The following is a 20,798-nucleotide window of genomic DNA, read 5'->3' on the forward strand; positions in this document are numbered from 1 at the left end:
TATTTCCTTTTTCTATCAGTACTATTATGTCATATGTTCTTCAGAATTGTCTTGTCGTTTCTTTACTTCCTTTTTTCCAGCCTGTTTGACTCGATGGTCTCATGGTCGTCATCAATACGCTGTTTTGAAAACTCATTATAATATAGCTTCTTATTCCAGTAGTTTCTTTGCAAGAACTGAACGGCTGTGAAACACTCATTTTTCCTCATTGTTTTCCGCCTGCATATAGTATGTGACTTTTCAAAACTAAAGTCAATAGGCATCTCTTTGCGGCAATCACCTTCCGTTCTCATTATTTACTTATATCAGGTCTTGTCTGGGGCGGTTTCTAGAAAAATGATTCACCCAGCGAACATTACAAAATGCTTCGTTGTTTCATCTTACGTTTTATATCTACATTTCAGATTTGAACTGCTTGTAAATGGAAGCATGATGGATAATAAGCTACTTGAAAATATAGTAACGAATGATATATCGCATATTATATGAGCTTAAACCTGACCTTTAATTGTGACCTTTAAAAGTTCGGTTATAATTGAAATTTGAAATATTAATGCAATTTTAACTTTCAGATTTTCAAAATTTGATCTATTAATCTAATGGTTTTGGTAAAAGTTGCTATTAAATAATGTTGTTTTTTTACGTTCAACTTCAAAAGATCATAATTCTTTTCATAATAAGCTTTATTAATCGAAATAAGAACCATTAGTATCTGACAAGACAGCTTGTTATATCAATGATGCGTTTTGTTTTTAATTTCTTGAAGCACCGTTGTACCACACTTTTTTGCCAACGAGTAACAAGTTTATTTATCCCATTAGCATATAAATCCGGAGTTCTGGAAGCAATGAAGTTTATTGGTAGTACTTCTCCGCCGTAATCGTTTCGCCCAGATGTAAGACGTTGTGAAAGATGAGACCGATCGCAGACCACCAAACAGTTACCATGACCTTTTTTGTGCAATTCCGACTTCGGGAAGTGTTGTGGAGCTTCTCCGGTGTCCAACCACTGCGTGAAACGTCGCCGGTTTTCGTAGATGATCCACCTCTTATCACGTCACAATCAGCTTGAGAAATGGGTCGTTTTATTGCGAAGAAAAATCATCGAAGACACCTCAAAACGACGATTTGTTTAGATTATCGTCCAATTCATGCGACACTAATTTATTCAACGTTTTTTACTTCTCTATTTGCTTTAAATGGTAAACGACTGTTAAGTCGTTCACCTCGAGTTCAACAGAAACTTCTCCTGTGGTTTTGCGATAATCGGTTTCATCTTCGAACTCTCGTCACCATTGCGAAATTTCTTGTACCCCGTTGTGCCACACGTTTGTTAATGGTTGCTCAGCCAAACTCATCATTGATTCCGACAACCCATTTCTCTGCACACAACAAGATAACTGACCAATTTTTATGATTTCATGTTCAAAGGTCTCATGTTTTGACAAGTTCTGGGCTTGACATTTGCTCCTGATCTGAAATGGAACATATACATCAAATTCGTTGCCAAGGCCGCTGGAAAATGGTTGGATCCTTCTATCGATCCAGTAGATATCTCACTGCTTATGCAATTCTCTATCTATATAAGAGCCAGGTACGTCCAAGGATTGAGTAGTGTTGCCACATCTGGGCAGGAGCTGGTAGAAAGGACATATCCTGCCTTGATACAGTTCAAAATAGACTTCGTGGCTTCGTAGGAGATATCCTTTTCACTTCACAGACGAGATGTTGCGAGTATGTCTTTGCTTTATCGTTATTTTCATGGCAAATGCTCGACTGAGCTTCACTCTATCCTTTCCTCGCAAAAATGTCACAAGAAACACTCGTCTAGCTGACAATGCTATCAATAATTCCTCAAACTCTTTATCTGTGCATAAACCTAAACGTAGATTTCATGAACAAAGCTTCTTTATTAGAAATACACGCCTGTGGAACTAACGTCCATTTTCCTGCTTTCCGGCTAACTACAATATGGTTATCTTCAAGTCCAACGTAAACAAGTTTTTAATGAGCCGTTCCACTTAAGTTAACAAATTTACCGAATTTCTATTACTAACGATTACTATATTGTTCACTTTACTACTGTACACTCTTTAACCCATATCCTAGAGTTGCCTCTAAGTGGTGATGCCTATGAAAAAATAACACCTGATCGTCACGGTTCGTGAGTTTTTAAAAATGCAATATGGGCGTGAGGACAGTTTAGGAGAACGTTATTCCATAACATTCCGTTTTAAACTTGGAAAAATGACACAGAAACGTATGGAATGCTTCAGACTACTTTTAAACCATGTTGCATTAATCGATCATCAATTTTTGAGTGACATTAATTCAAGGACGGCAGGGAGATTGTGAGAGATGATGAAATGTGTTAGAGTCGCAAGAAAGTCAGAGTTGATTGGTCAAATAAAGAGCTTCATGGATAAGGATCGTCGTGTTTCTATAGAGACACTAAGTGCACAGTTTGATGTAAGTGTGAGAACTCTAGACATAGTCATTCGCGAGGAACTGAAGATACAGAAGATTTGCGCGAAGTTTATCCCAAAAGTGCAATCCAGAGCGTCATCCATTTCACAGACTTTCATTCAGTCTTAGTATTTAGATTGCTAAACGACGAACCCCTGTCAGCTATCTAAATCATCAAACTTCTTGTCGATTCTTATTAATAAAATCATTTACTGGCCAAGACGGCCATCAAGACATTTCCTCGCCTACCCTATAGTACAAGACCTTGCTCTCTGTGACTTTTGGTTATTCCCTAAGCTCAAGTAAACATTAGAGGCTGTCGTTATTAGACAACTGAGGAGATGAATAAGGGGGATATCACGGAGGCAATATACACGCTCACAGAAATGGATTTCTATAGGGTCTTCTAGAAGGTGTTTGAATGGTACAGGTGCATTGCATTCGAAGGAGATTACTTCGAAGGGGACTAGAATTTCACGTGTGTTCTATCAATAAAAAACGACACACGTAAAAAAATCTGGAAACTTATTGACGGTATCTCGTATATCATAACATCATAATGTTTTCTTAACGTTTGCCCATCTGAAATAAGACATGGTAAGTGGAACGTAATATACTACCATGATAGAAACGATATTTATAGATGGGCACCTGAATCAAGAATTGGAAAGTAAGATGCATGTTCATAAACATTTGAATTTTTGCATGGTCCTGTACATGAGGAATTCGGCGTTTGATCAGATAAGACTGGATTATTTACGTAAGAGAAGTGAAGTGTGTTTCCGTGGAAGCCATGTATAATCATCACAGAAAGAGAACACTGTGGTGATGCGCCAGGGGCTGGTACTTTATTAATATTGTGGTACATTTTCGGTTAGAATTTATTTTTTATCCTGTCCAAATGTGAAATGCTTAGTGGCTAGTAGTTAGTTAACCGGTCCACATATGACGACAATAGTATATTCCCAGGAGAATTATGGTCTTATAGATGTATAGAATATTAGGACCCATAACGCTTTCCGTGTGCATCCACTAGTGTAGAGTTTCAAAATAATTAGATATAATATTGACGGGTAGTATTCCTCATAGTCTTATTCATCTAGGTTAACAACCGCTGGTATTTAGTATGAAACAGCGGTTGTCAAAAGAGTTGGCAAGGAAACACATTAATTGGCGATTGGTGGTGGTGCGTTACTGCGTCATAGATTGCAGTTAAATCTCCCAGTATGACACCTGGCTTCAAATTGTCTTCGGTTTATTGCTTGCCCAATTCACAGTTTTAACTGGCTCCGATTGTCCTGCAGAGAATGAGTTATCCGAATAGATTTCCTGTTGCGGATTGGTCACAAGATTCCGTACTATTTCCATCAACAGCTTGTCTACACGAGGCATAACATCAAATGGCACAGTTATTGCTCGGTCCTCTACATCTTTTCCTGGGAAGGGGAATGGATCGGAGAACACTTGACAGCATCACTAAAGTGTGAAAACTGTGTTTGAAAAGGTTTGTCTTCAGTTCTCTTCCTAAAAAGACAAGAAAGATTATGACAACATTAGAAATACGCGCAAAAAAGACATACATTTTACACACACACACGCACACACACACACACACAAAGTAGAAAGCTTTGAGAAGGAGTTTACTAATCAAGGCAAAATCAAAATCAAAAACAAATATAATATATTGCTATTTATATAGTAATCCCAACTAAATGAAACAGCTCAATACATTCGATGATGATAGTAGAGCTTACGATAAATCATAGTGAGAACAAAGCTAAAAAATAAAAGTTTACAACCAGTTTTTATAATTCGACAGAATACGCATTCTTTGAAACTTCGCGGATTGAGAATTACCTAAGACAACAGTTTTGCAGTATTCTGACGAATAATAAAATTAAGTGTAAACTTGTTCTTACTATGATTTATATATATATATATATATATATATATATATAACTACTTCATTTACTCACATAAAATTAATATACGAAAGTATAGATGTATGCGTACACTTACTTAGTATTTACTTCAAAAGTACTCAATACGTAGGTAGAGCTAGTTAGTAATTTATAAAATATATATGGAGATTAAGCTACACTGAATATTCGGCGTTTCATCCACCAAGCCTGAGGAATCCTAGAGTGGATGAAACGCCGAATATTCAGTGTAGCTTAATCGCCATATATATTTTATAAATTACTATATATATATATGTGTGTGTCTGTGTGTGTTGTGTGTGTGTTTATATATATATGTGTGTGTGTGTTTATTTATATATATATCTGTGTGTGTGTTTGTGTGTTTGTATGTGTGTGTGTGTGTGTGTGTGTGTGTGTGTGTGTGTGTGTGTGTGTGTGTGAAACAGGAATGATTTTAAAATCAGATTGAATTGGATATTTTTATTGAGTAGACAACTGAATTTGTTCTTCATTTATTGCAAACCAGCTTCCTCCAAAAAACTCGCTATTGCGTCTATGTAAATAATGAGGAACATTTTTCATGCTTTTCTATTATTATTGTGATTGAGCATTCTTTCTTTCTTACATATACTATTATTAAAGCAAGCCAGACACATCTACATTCACTCTTATTATATAGATTGTTAAACCACAAAACATAGTCCGCTATCAAAATCATTAAACTTCTTGTCGATTCTTGGTAATAATATTATTTACTTATCATCCAGGCCATATGACAGCAACACTTTTAAAGAATATTCTAAGTTACTAAATTGTAACGGGTTAACTCCGGTGGTTTTGCCAGGATTTTGAACAGAACCCGAGATAACAAGCGATAACAAAAATTGTAAAGATTACTGCACTTTTGTTGAAAATAAAGCAGTGGTTATAACCGTCTTTTTTCTTATCTAGTATACAAAATAAACTTGCAGTGTCTAGCTACAAGTCAGAATCTACTCGAGGTATTTTTACCAAACAGATCAAATTCAGTGTTATCCCCACTTAGTTATAGTTAAAAAATAAATTAATCATTTCGGTGTGAAAATCAGGACTCAACTAGTACTAGAGTACATAAACATCACTTTTTCTCATGTTATTTGTAGTTGTTAAAAGAAAAACACTGAAATGAAATCAGACATAAGTCCGCCAAGTTTCATTTTCTTTATTTTTTACTTTATATTTTCGGTTTATGCTATTGGATCAATTTTTAGCAAAAGTTATCGAGAGAAAATGTGAGATTTTAAAGAAAATGTTACGTATTATTTAATGCTTTTATGTTGTTATGCTAGACTTGCTAATAATCAATAACTGATTTTTTTATATATTATGCGAGATAAAATCATTTAATTATTTCAGAAACTAATATAAGCCAAATGAATCTCGGATGTCTATATATTAAAGGTCGCAATATTATGGGTGTCTTCTAAAAAAAAAAACGGGTGTTCGTAAAATAAAATTATATGCTAATATTTCCTATGACAATCGACCTGCTCCCAAAACTTTAAATGGTTTCTATATGAAACAGAAATTCTAAAAAAAAATCTTCAAATATATCCTCTTTTCGTAATTTTTTTTTTAAATATATAGCATTTTTAAGATATATAGTATTGTGAAAATATTTAGCATTTTGAAAATATATAGCATTTTGGAAAATATATAGTATTTTGAAAATATATAGCATTTTGAAAATATATAGTATTTTGGAAAATATATAGTATTTTGAAAATATATAGTATTTTGAAAATATATAGCATTCTTCGAGCAATGGAAGTAGTCCCATATTTTTACGTGCTTCTCAATATAGTATTTTGAAAATATATAGCATTTTGGAAAGTATATAGTATTTTGAAAATATATAGTATTTTGGAAAATATATAGCATTTTGGAAAATATATAGCATTTTGAAAATATATAGTATTTTGAAAATATATAGCATTTTGAAAATATATAGCATTTTGAAAATATATAGTATTTTGAAAATATATAGTATTTTGAAAATATATAGCATTCTTCGAGCAATGTAAGTAGTCCCATATTTTTACGTGCTTCTCAATGTGCCTAATTACAACGTGTCCGATTCTAGCGAAGCTCTTGGCACATAATTCCTTTATACTAACATAGTGTTAATAGAGTAGTGGAAAATGATATCGTAGTAGTGATCGTTAATCGATCCTGAGAAACGTCGAGTTTTCTTGATAGTTATTAATAAAAGATGAGTTAATTTTTAATAAACGATTATCTTAAAAATTATATAAAAACTGTCTTCGTTTTGTGTCTTTATAATTTGTTTGCATGTTATGCAGTCGTCCGCATAGTTCTTAGTATACGGATCGCTCCACGCATTCTTTCTCACTTCTTATATTCTTTTTAAGTCATCTTGCTGCATTCTGTTATGTGGTTTACAGTTTCGTCTTTGTTTCAATAGAGTCAGCATATTTTTCTTTACTTGGGAATTACCACTTATCAAGTCCGAATGACGATCGAGGATAAAGGTAAATAAATGAGTATTCCAAAGGCGGGCAGTTTTGTTCATGGGATCTGCGTATAGATTTAGGCACAGATAGAGAGGGGAGGATCGTATATAATGGATGTAGCTAATCGAGTGCTTCTTGTGAACTGTTTTCCTGTGATCTATTTTAGCTTTAATGTGATTAGCTTTTACCTCGTTGTCCGGTGCAGCTTTTTATAGAGATTTCGTTTCTCTGTTCAAGCGTCTTTTTCTTAAAAATGTCCATGTAATGTCCAGCTTCCTTGCAACCTCTATCTCACAGAAGAGATGTTGCGAGTTTGTCTCTGATGTATCGTTATTTTCATGGAAAGTGTTCGACTGAGCTTCAATCTATGGTCCCCCCTCGCCACTATGATTTATCGTAAGCTCTACTATCATTATCGAATGTATTGAGCTGTTTCATTTAGTTGGGATTACTATATAAATAGCAATATATTATATTTGTTTTTGATTTTGATTTTGCCTTGATTAGTAAACTCCTTCTCAAAGCTTTCTACCTTGTGTGTGTGTGTGTCTAGCTGTAAACACTATCAATAATTCCTCCCACTCTTTATCTGTGCCTAAAGCTAAACGTAGATTCCATGAACAAAGCTTCTTTCTTAGAACTGCACGCCTGTGGAATTGTCTTCCGTTTTCCTGCTTTCCGGCTGACTACAATATGGTTGTCTTCAAGTCTAAGGTAAATAAGTTCTTGATGAGCCGTTCCATATAAGTTATCAAATTTACCAAATTTTCATTACTAATGATTACTATATTGTCCAATTTCTACTGTACACTCTTTAACCCTTATCCTTGAGTGGCCTCTTGGCCTTGATAATGTGGTGATGCCTATGTAAAAAAATGTGGTTTCGTGATTCTCTTCTATTGTCTTTTGAATCATTCGTGTAGCTCTTTCGCTTCCCATCTTTCCTTTCTTGTTTTTTGTTTCAAGTTTCATCGTTTCTTGTAGTGTTCATCGTGACAGTGTCTCGCTGCACTGATAAATCTTTCTATTATTATTATTATTAGTAGTAGTAGTAGTAGTAGTAGTAGTAGTAGTAGTAGTAGTAGTAGTAGTAGTAGTAGTGTATAAATCATGAAGAAAGATTATAAAAAGCGGCCATACAGTAAAAAAAATAAGGATTCTGAAATAGTTCAGCCGCAACAATTACAGGTGGGTAAATTAACTAGTTTTACTACGGGTTATATTTGTATTGCAGACGGACTGAAAGTGTTGAAGGGTTGCCAAGCAACTTGATGAGTTCAATAGGTTATGCGAAAATATATCTGGATAATTTATCTTGCCCTTTCCTTACGTCGTCACAACAAAACGAGCAACTGCCATGGCATGAGGGATTCTATCCTATTAGATGAACTACCATAACAACATGGCCGCCAAACATTATAAGCAGACCACGGGGAAAATGTATCACAGGAATATAGAAAGATCGATAAAAAGGCGATTTAAAAGACCCACCAACATTATAACACAGTGACAACACTCACTCTTAAATTGTACATGAATTTTGAAAGGTGCAGGTTATGTGTTAACTTGTACGAGAGAACGATCGAAAGGAAAGGCGAACAATTTTAAGGTAGAGGGCGCGTCGTACAAAACCAAATGAATGAATAAGAAAACAAAAAAATCTCCATCTCATGAGCTTGCTAATAAAGTTATCTTTAACGAAATGGTCTTGAGTTATCTTGCCGTGTTTTTATTACAGACAATAAAAATGGGATTATTTTGTAGTGGAAACGCTGATTGCATTACAAGTTTTATTGTCATTTCAGTGTTGCACGAGGATGTTTATTGTATATACGCTTCGCTAGAACTGATTTCCTGTAATGAAAAATATGCGGAAAGAAGAGAGAAAAATGCCGTTGGAAAATTAATAGTTTCTTTTTCCCGGCTTTTTTTTTTCAAATTTTTATACGGATTGCCGATTGGTTATGTTTTTTTTTACACTCTTTATCGCTATTTATCTATTTCTTTCACTTTTGAATATTTGAATCCTTAATGTTTCTTATTTATCTTATATTAAGGAGTGTGTGCGCATATTCGCACACAAGATGATTTTTACCTATTTAATCACGTTCATGTTTACGATATGATACAAGTGTGTATGTATGTATGTATGTATGTATGTATATATGTATGTATGTATGCATGCATGTATGTATGTATGCAGATGTACGATACGTCCTTGCCTTTTAATGGGTTGGTTCGTCCGTCTGACGATCTATCGAAAACAATGTTTTAGCTTTGTATGTCATTTCCATCGACTTGTGTCAAATTTTCTGACGACCTATCACGCTGATGTTTGCAATTGCATGTTTTTTATATGAAGTGCTTACAGTGGACGTATCACTTAAACCTGTGAGCTAGAAATAGCGTTTTCGTTGGTTTGTCGCATTTAAGTTTTCTACATAAATTTTTTGTAGGTCTGTCATTTTGGATCCTTTGTTGCGATTAAGTTTGAAGAAGGATTTTCTAAATCTGTCATACTGAAGATTGAAACAGCATTTATTATATTGATCTGTTAGTTTCCAGTTGCAAATACGAATTCGATGCGTTGCTTATGATTTACGTAGAAATGGCATGTTCCTTCATATGTCACGCTTACCACGGACATATATGCTTAATCGGTTGTGCATAAGTCTGAAAAAGACTTGTCATTGGTCTCTTACATTTAAGTTTGCTTTCACAAGTCTGTCAAACTTACATTTAAAATAACATTTTTGGTCTGTCAGAAATCGAATTTTTGTTAGTCTGTCAAGCATAATTTTGAAATATAATTTTATTTGGTTTGTTAAGCATAAGTTTGAAACAGAATTATTTTTGGTCTGTTAAGTATAATTTTAAAATAGAATTTTGATTTGTTTGTCAGTCATAAGTTTGAAATAAAATGTAATTGGTCTATCAAGCATAAGCTTGAAAGAGCTTTTTGTTTTGTCTGGTAAATAAAATTTAAATAAGGCATGTAAATTGGATTGACATTTTAATTATGTTTTTTTTTTTGTTTAGAATACCATAATTTATCGTTTAATAGCATTTTCGTAGTTTGTCATGTTTAAGATTGAAATGACATTACGTTTCTGAAATTTGGGCATGAGAATTTATTTTTCGTATTATTTATATTTTTTTTTACTATTGTTATCATCTTCAATGCCAAGGACCCGTAGTACAGTGGTTAAAGTAGTAGGAAAAATCGATTGTAAGAGTAATATTCTCCTGAACGTTCAATTCCCGATGTGAGCGACTGAAAAATACAAATGCGAATTATTTAGGACATCTATTCAGTCAGAGTTGATGGAATGCTACCTACGTGAAGGTTTTCTTCGAAATTTCGTTCAAATTCCCGAATTCGACAGAAAAATTTCCGAGTTCGACAAGATACACCTTAAGAAAGTCGGAGGCTACATCGACTAAAATGTTGTGAAAATGACACTCTAGATGAAAACAGCAATCCGAAGCATCCAAATAATAGGAATAATATAAAATAAGATTGCCATTATTAAATCATGGCTGAAGTGTAAATAGCAATTTTTATTCTGTCAGGCTTAGGTTGGAAATATAATTTCTGTTGGTCTACAACGCTTATTATTTTGTGTGAGCTGTCACGCTAAAGCTTGAAACAACATCCATGCTTAAGATGGACACATCATTTGATTTATTATGTCACGTTTAAATTTTTAAAAGTAATTTTTATACTATGTCATGTGTGTATGTAAAAGAACTTCTTTATTGTTTGTTGTGTCATGCTCAAGTTTCAAATAGCCTTTTAGTCGGTTTGTCACGCTTAAGCTTTAAATAAAAATTTCATGTAAACACGCGTTGATTGAATCGACACATCATTCGAATTCCTCTCTTATTATGTATATTATGTTTGTCTGTGTTTGTGTAAATGCCTGAGCGGTGTTATTGATTTCTCTATCTGAACATTTACATATGGATAAATCAACCAATCTATGAATTCATGAGATTTAGTTCAACTCAGATGCACGTAGACGGCCATATTTATTTATTGGATTACAGTTTCGTATCAAGCGAAGTGTTTATCTTCTTAACCAAACAGAAACGAGGACATGTATTTTCAAAACATAATACGATGAACAACTAATACGCATATATACGCTTCCATACAAGCGTATATATATATATATATGCGTTTGTGTGTGTGTATGTTAGCATTTATATATATTATATGCACGTTATATATATATGTATGTATTATGTACGCATATATATACATGTATGTAATATATATAGAGACATATATATATATATATCATATACATGTATATATATATATGTGTGTATATTTAAAATCGAAAACGTTCTTTGAAAATATATTTAAAGAATTTGAATTTGAAAATAGGCAAAATGCCCTGGAAACCATGAATGAGATACAAATATTTTTTTATTCAAATCATTTTTTAAACTTTTTCACTTATTTTTTCAAGAAGCTATCCTCCTTCGCACACTGAAGTTTCATAATAGCGGTATATATATATATATATATATATATATATATATATATATATATATATATATATATATATATATATAGTAATGTATAAATGGCGGTTTTGTATGCCGATCTTTCAGTTTGGATAGACAATCAAGTATCTCATATTTCATCTTCAACACCAAAGACTTAACGAGGGGCAAACGTATATGTTTATAAATATATATATATATATATATGTATATATATATATATATATATATATATATATATATATATACTGTATTAACAAAGCCAATACTTCAAAAAAGGAATTGATAGCAAAAAAAAGTGTATTTCATTGTTAGTTATCATTGTTTCGATAACAGTTGGACAATTTCAAGCATTGTGGCGTTTGAAAATGTTCACATAACCAGTATTTCTTCAGACTTCTTGAATAAAAAACACTTTTACAATAGAATATTATCAAAAGAAATTCACTTAACGGAAATGAAGCATGCAAAAACATTTACTCTGGAGGCATCCTCCGTCAAAATCCCATTCAAATATTAATATATCACCTAATTCTCGTATCCATATTTAAAAGCCAGTCATAAAAGGTTTCCACAAAAACCCGTAGCCATTTAAAATCCTTTAATAATACTATTCATTGAATTCCTAAAGTAGAGTTCTATATTTCTTTATTTCACATAATTAAATTTTTTTAAATAATTTTTTAAAATGTTATTTCTATATTTATAATATGGCCAGAACAACATTGCTATAACGTTACGGTTTATTTTTAGTTTCGTATTCCCTGATTTGTGGCATCAATGTTTACAAAATATCGATTATCTTATTACTTAGATATAAGACCAGTTTAGGGTTAATATTTTATTAAATAGGAAAATAAAGAAAAATAATACCTTATATTTATTAATCCTCATACAACATTCCGAGTAATGGATCCTATTCTATTTTTCATTATTTAATATTTTATTTTATCATTATCGTTCTAATAAATATGGTGCTAGATAGTTGTGAAAAAACTAACTGCGAAGGGAGATAATCCATTACGTTGTTAACTACTAGCTAAAAAATTATGTGGAAATAAAGGTCGTATTTAGTACATTAAAGGGAGACAACTAAGGCCGTTTGATGTTTCAGGTCTAGTAAATACTAAAAGCGTCTATGATTTATTAATTAATTTAATTAAACAGATACAGAAAAGGCTACGATAGCTTATTTAACAGATAAAGAATCTGAAGTATATTTTAATCTTAAAACTGATTATTTAACCATCGGTTTAACCTACATCTGCTATTGATCCATAATCTACTTGGGTTACTCATGGCTCCAAAACCAAAATTACCATTTATGTATTGTGATTTTGGATACCTAAATAAACTAATATATATCCTCTAATAATTATTCTGATAACAAATATATATATATATAAATATAGATATAGTAATTTATAAAATATATATGGCGATTAAGCTACACTGAATATTCGGCGTTTCATCCACTCTAGTATTGGGGTTCTTTAAATCATGAAAAATTTGCTATCCTGTACTGTAAAGAACCCCAAAATCTATTAAACTGTAGAAGAGAAATAGCAAATAACTGTGTTCACAAAATAATACTTGCTCTACGATAGCGATACAAAATAGCTTAAAAACTAACAAAAACAATAGAAAATAAACAAATAAATAAATTAAATAAACATGAATATACATAATCGATCACACATATATGTATATATATATATATGTATATATATGTGCATATATGTATGTACACATATGTATATTTATATAAAAAAGGAAAAGGTCTGCATTAAACCACTAACCTAGTTCTAAAACAGATCATTTGTTCGATAAAATGCATGCCCATTGGCTGATAGGAAGGGGCGCGGTGGATACTAGAAAGCTGATTGGCTAACTAAAATCCCCAACAGAAGAGGACCATATAAAAGCGAGAAACAACCACAGAATTCGCGCATAAGCCTGACGAATCCTAGAGTGGATGAAACGCCGAATATTCTGTGTAGCTTAATCGCCATATATATCTTATAAATTACTAACTAGCTCTACCTACGTATTGAGCACTTTTGAAGTAAATACTTAAAGTTTACGCATAAATCTATACTTTCGTATATTAATTTATGTGAGTAAATGAAGTAGTTATATATATATATATATATATATATATATATATATATATATATAACATTCTCATTTTTGCGTGTATATTCATATTGTTTTATTCCTACCACATTATTAAATTAGTTAGTATTAATTTAAACATATTAATGATTTTATTAACAAGACGTTTACGTATGTTAATATATATATATACATATATATATATATACATATATATATATATATATATATATATATATATATATATAATGCACATAGAGTACTGTTTTGTTGTATCAAAACTTATCAGTGCGGCTAAACTAGTACCTTCTTTTAGCCGGGGATTGAACCCACAACCACCTCGTGGATAGTCGGCAGTTTTAATTCCTGACCTATGGGATCGGTGCTCGCAAATGACCTCATCAAATGTCCATGAAATAAACACTCCCCCGCCCTTTTTTAAAGTGATCGAGCTGCTTGTTTATTTACAAACAAACAGCGAGTCTCGCTTTATAGCAAATTAAGTAGCAGGTTAGATACATTTACGACCGGGCTCTACCCAAAGAAAGATATATAGTCACTTACATATAGTACATTTTTTTGTTTTATCACAACTCATCAGTCTGGTTAGACTAGCACCTTTTCCAGGCCGAGGATTTAACCTAAAACCATCGCGGTGATAGTCGGTAGTTCTAACCTCTGGTCCATGGGATCGGTGTTTGCATATAACCTCATCAAATGTCCATTAAATAAACGCTGTAAACTATATATATATATATATATATATATATATATATATATATATATATATATATATATATATATTGGCAATTACAATATTTTCTTAATCCATATACAATCATCGATTCCGATACTTTTAAAATCTCGAAATAGTTAGCTGAAGATGCTGTAAAAATTATTCATGTTTTGCGTAGTCAAAAAGCAATAACAAGTTTCCTCTGCGAACAACCAAACCATGAATAAATATTTTAAGATATAGACAACTTGAAGCATAAAAACTTTTTTCCGAATTTCTTAGATTCGGTATTAAAAATCTCGAAGTGCGTTGCTATGCAGTAAGACAAAACAACGAAACTAATCATTAGTACTATTAGTGAAAGATGCTGTTTAATAAAGAAAACAATAAAATAAGCAATTAACTTTTGGCATCGGAAAATAGGCAATTTTTTCCGATTCAGATGCCGATTCCCATACCTCCAAAAGTTCCGATCTTTCCGATTCCTGACTGCGATTCGATTAATCATATCAATACTCAAACACACACATCAGTGCGGCTAGACATAAACCTTTCCCCAGCCGTGGATCAAATCTACAACCGTCGCATTGACAGTCGGCAGCTCTTACCATCAGGCCACGAATCAGCTCCGTAAATATTTCTCCTCGACTGTGTATTAAATCCACACCCACCCGTCGCAACCTTGGTCCAATCATCAGCTTGCTTACAAACACATTAATAATGGGCTTCGCTTAATAGCTATAATACGCGTCGGATGAAAATATATTCACAAAGTGCTTAACCCAAAGAGGGGGGCTTTAATTGTTGTCCACATATAGTAATGTTTCGTTGTATCACAACTCATAAATGGGGCTAGACATACACCTTTCCCCAGATGTGGATCGAACCTACAACCGTCGTATTGACAGTCGGCAGCTCTCAGAAATATATATATATATCGGAAAAATTTAGGCTTTATTTCCGATTATAAAAACGATTTTTTTTTTACTTTATTTTCGTGACAAATACAATAAAATGAAACAAACGCAGGTGTATTTATTTGTGATAAACTGTTTATTTACAGCATAATAATAAAGGCCAAAGAACTACATTTCATAAATTCTATTACCATTGACCCATATTGTTATTGGGTAATACTTGTAAACCAAGTAGACCTGTTAGAGTTCGCTTTTTTCTTTTTCGCGCCCACGTGCTTAACGTCTCTACGCCGCGCTTTAGGAAGTTCGCAGATGATTATTAAAATATTCAAAATTCTCTGGACAATTTTTTTACAATTTCACCGACCCCAGGTTGACACCTGTTGTCTGATCACGGGTTCTTCTTAAATAATTAATGTTTTATTGTATTTACATTTTGGACAGAAAATGTGGAATATAAATGAAAATTGCATAATTTTCTCACAATCGTGGAATATGGGAATGAGATTTGTGTATTGGTTACAGAAAATGAGATTGAAAAACTAATATTCAGTAAATATATTAAAAATGCTTACATAAGTTACTTTTCTACCTATATGGATGAGAATATTTAATTTGAAACTTATTTTAAAGGGCTTTTGTTGAAAATAAACCCAGTGTCCATACTGTTTAGCTGGGTGAAAAGTTGCCAGTCTCTAAGCCCTTCAGGAGGACCCTTGCTTACTACTGAAAATCGAAAATTAAACAAGATGCTGGTAGAAAAACAGTAAATAAATGTCAATAATCGTGCGAAAATATATATAACTACTTAATTTACTCACATAAAATTAATATACGAAAGTATAGATTTATGCGTAAACTTTAAGTATTTACTTTAAAAGTGCTCAATACGTAGGTAGAGCTAGTTAGTAAGTTATAAAATGTATATGGCGATATATATACATTTTATAACTTGCTATATATATATATATATATATATATATATATATATATATATATATATATATATATATATATATATATATATGCTTAAGAATAATGAATTGCAATAAATCTACTGGTATGGAAATCCTGTGATTATCGGTCTTATAAAATATTAATAGATTAATAATATTAATAGACAATGCAGCTAAATAAAATTGCTCAATATACAAGATAGAGCAAATAAAATATATATTAGGTATTTCATTTTTTGGATTTGAAAAGGTTAATTTTCAAATATCGAATTTTTATTGTTTGCAAACAGGGAATACAGTTTAAAAATATATTTCCTTAACCCATGAGCTTTCGATGTTTACTCATCTCGTTATAAGAAATATATTAGCAAATATTATAAATGGTTTGCACCTGTTTTGCTAAAGGCAATAAACATAGAACATTAAAAGTTTTTAAATCATTTTAACTACCTAGAATAAAAGAATTTTGATATCGAGGCAGAAAAAAAGTATATTGAATTTCAAATCCAAAATGCCTGCTAAATCATTAGATGGAAGTTTTGGTGAGTCCATGGGTTAAGAAAATATATGTTTTAAACTGTATTCTTTGTTTGCAAATAATAAAAATTCTATATTTTCAAATAAAAAAAATAAATACCTAATATATATGTATATATATATATACATATATATATATATATATATATATATATATATATATATATATATATATATATTGCAACCAAATCACTCCAACATTTAGTAAAAATGTCTATCGAGCGTACTAAGGTTTTTATTGCAAAAATTTAAAATTTCATGTAATCATATATTTAATTACATTTGCTTTATCAATTCATGATTATTCTTATTTTAACAATTATGAACATAGCTTAGTAAGTTTTTTCCTTGCGATAACTAATATGAACTTCTGTGATGCCATATTTTAATTAACATATATGCTGGTTGCTCATATACAGTTTCGTATTGTATTCAAATAATTGCTTGTTTATTTACATATATACCATATGTTTTTGCAAATAAATTTGTTTCATGTTATATTAATTTCTGATATTATATTATACTCTTTCTGTTTACTGACAAACTCTGTATATATATATATATATATATATATATATATATATGTATGTATGTATATATATGTATATATATATATGTATATATATGTGTGTATATATATGTATATATATGTATATATATATATATATATATATATATATATATTAGGTTATTGATCATATATTCATCTTAATATGAAAGCTCGTTCTCAAAAGAAAGCAGTATTGGCGTTGGTTTGATATTATGTATTTTCGGTAATACATGGTGTTTCTTTTTGTAATTCTCTTATTAGTTTGTTCAAACTAGTGATGGGGAATATCTCCTATATTAAAATCGAGAGATCCTTTTTTAAGACTATCCTTATAAATGCAATTTCTGAAATCTCTTTTGCACTTAGTTCACCGGGTATATTTTCCAGCTAGTTTTCCAAATCCTTTTTCCTGAGTGCAGCTGTTGCTGTAATTGCTGCAGTTATGGAGATTTTCTGAAGATTCCAGTTTCTTTTTGTATCATACATAAAGTCTTGGTATTTTGTTATCGTTTTTCTCCTTGATTTCTTTAACTCAGCATTATTTGTATTACTAACTTCTACTAAGATTGCTTATTTCTCCTTTTCGTTCCATATTACTCTGTCAGGTTTTATATCTCATTTTTAAGTACATAACTAATAATAATAATAATGTAGGGATTGGTGTCCATTCTTCCATTTTTTTGTGTTTTACAATAGAAGTTATTGGCGTATTTTTGGCGACTATTTTGAGCTATTCCATAGCAGATTCGTTTTCTTATACTGTCTCATTTATAAGACTGTATTGTCCAGAATGTTTGGCCAGTTTCGTGTTAGAAGTCATTGTGCTGGCTCTTGTTTCGTTATGTTGGTATACCATTTTGAGGTTTGAATTTTGGGAGCTCATCGGATATTACCTGGTACTCACGATAATGGCACATACCCCCCTCTCCTATTGGCATATGCAGGCTAGGCAGACATTGCTTTATTTATAATAATTTGAGTCAATTGTTTCTGCATTTAAGCGTTCAGTCTGTTTACGTTCCTTTGTGTGTGTCAGTTTAATTTCGTTATCCACATTGCAAAAATTAAATTAATCTTAAAATGACCCATATTTCGACCAATCATGTTCACCAGTTTTGTTCAAAAAGTCATAATGGCCTGTTAATTAGTAAGGATGGGATGATCCTAATATTTTTCTCGATTCCGATACAATTACCAAATTCCGTACTAAATTACCAATCCCAATACCATTACCGATTCCGATTTTTTTTATGATAAATCTTCAATATTTAACTATAAAGTTGTTATTCCCCCCCAACTACCATAAAAACACATGCAGATATTTTCTGAAATGTAAAAAAAAAAAAAACATTAGTAGGATTTTAGCTTTACTATAAGTTTAAAATCAATAAATATTTATTTTATAATTACTACAACCAGTGGAAGATTTTGATTAAAAAAAAAAGAAATAAATCAAGATAGAGGAATTGTTTTAGGCATTGAAAAATAGGCGCACATTTTTTTCCGATTCCGATACCCCTTAAAGTTCCAATTATTCCAATTTCCGATTCCGACTAAGTGTCTCATCTTTGTTAATTATTTTAGGAGCCAATCATCCACAAAAATATATAAAACCCCTCTCTTTATGGGGTATAGATTATGATTTTTCTCATTTAAAAAGTCGCATTATTTCTCCAACATTATTATTATCTACTTGTTATGCATTTACTATTTTGTTATGGCGTTCACTCTATTGATTCTTGTGTCCTTTGCGTTACTGAAGTTGTATTAAGTTTGTGTATATTGTTGTTGTTTAATCGTGAGTTTTAATAAACTATTTCTTACATTCGTTGTTCACGTTTTTATTTTACTAGATGGTAAATTACTTTATGTTACTCTTTCTCACTATATACACACATATATATGTATGCATCTATATAATTTTTATACAATATTGTCTGAGATATACTTATAACTTACCGTGTTTATTTGAACTATGGGGATAAAAAACATGGCAAAGAATTATATTTGGTTGTTAATATATGTTAGACATAGTTATAAAAGCATATCATTACGTGACACAGGTAGGTTCTGAATAAATTCTTAATGCATGTGTGCGTAGAAGCGTTAAGAAACCTCATAAACCTCACATTTGCCATGATGCAATTTAAAAGAATTGTAGAAAGGAGTGGCTGGTTACTTTTAATATATCTAAACCCAAGATTTTATGCTTACGTCATGAACACTCTGATGTCCATCTGGCATCAATTGAAATGAACGGCTCTCGTCTTGGGGAAGCGTCATCTTCTGACAAGCTTCTGGGCTTGACATTTACTCCTGATCTGAAATAGAACACGTACATCGAATCTGTTGCCAAGGCTGCTGGAAAAATGGTGGAATCTTTCTATCGATCCAGTAGATATCTCACTGCTGATGCAATTCTCTATCTATATAAGAGTCAGGTATGGAGTACTGTTGCCACATCTGGACAGGAGCTGCTAGAAAGGACTTGTCCTGACTTGATAGATTTCAAAATAGATTTCGTAGCCTCGTAGGAGATGTCCTTTTCTCTTACCTGCAACTTCTATCTCACAGAAGAGATGTCGCGAGTTTCTCTCTGCTTTATCACTATTTTCATGGCAAATGCTCGACTGAGCTTCACTCTATAGTCCTCCCTCGCCAAACTTTCACAAGAAACACTCGTCTAGCTGAAAACACTATCAACAATTCCCGCCACTGTTTATCTGTGCCTAAACCTAAACGTAGATTCCATGAACAAAGCTTCTTTCTTAGAAGTGCACACCTGTGGAACTGTCTTCTGTTTTCCTGCTTTCTAGCTGACTACAATTTGATTGTCTTCAAGTCCAACGTAAACAAGTTCTTGATAATTTTCACTTAAGTTAACAAATTTACAGAATGTTCTATTACTAACGATTACTATATTGTCCACTTAACTACTGTACACTTTTAATCCTTATCTTCCAGTGGTCTCTGGGCCTTGATAAGTGGTGATTCCTATCACTTATCATTTCTTACCATTGGCGTTAAAACCCTAAATATTTTTTGTCAACATGTAAACATGATTTTATAGATGAGGGTTAACAATTTGAATTATTTGAACTACGGTTCTCATTTTAAGATTTATTCTCACAACGATTTAGTCGACGTAATCTCAGACCTTCTTGAGATTATATTATCAATTTCGGGAATTTTTATATCGGACTTGAGAATCTGCACGGATTTTCGTAAGTAATTCACATGTACTTAAATTATTTGAGAGTGCAAACACTGCATGGTCAAAAATAAAACAATACGCCTATCATGATTCTGCATATCTCTATCTAATACCGTATGGTAGGCCAAAGTTTTATTTGGGATTTACTTCTCCGTATTACATTAAGTATTATGCCATGCAAACCTCCATAACTAAAAAAAACCTGATCAGGGTGAAAGTTTGCATGATGATTACCGTTATGAAAGTTCGACAGATTCACTCACCGAATTTGAACGAAATGTGGGTTTCTATCGTACTCAGAACCGCAGTTATCGACAAAGAATTAATTAAATACCTTTGTGAACTGCATATCTTCAAA

General features: G+C 31.9%; 1 long non-coding RNA gene across 1 annotated transcript in view; it reads left to right on the plus strand.

The window, feature by feature from the left end:
- Positions 1 to 3,603: 3,603 nt before the first annotated feature.
- Positions 3,604 to 20,798, plus strand: part of LOC145268494 (uncharacterized) — a 411,558-nt gene continuing 394,363 nt past the window's right edge. Inside the window, exon 1 of the long non-coding RNA XR_013864901.1 lies at positions 3,604 to 3,969. This is a non-coding gene — a long non-coding RNA (uncharacterized LOC145268494). The remainder of the gene's footprint in view (positions 3,970 to 20,798) is intronic.

Source organism: Euprymna scolopes, chromosome 4 (assembly GCF_053919585.1).
Source record: "Euprymna scolopes isolate OS-2025 chromosome 4, ASM5391958v1, whole genome shotgun sequence".
Taxonomy (NCBI): Eukaryota; Metazoa; Mollusca; class Cephalopoda; order Sepiida; family Sepiolidae; genus Euprymna; species Euprymna scolopes.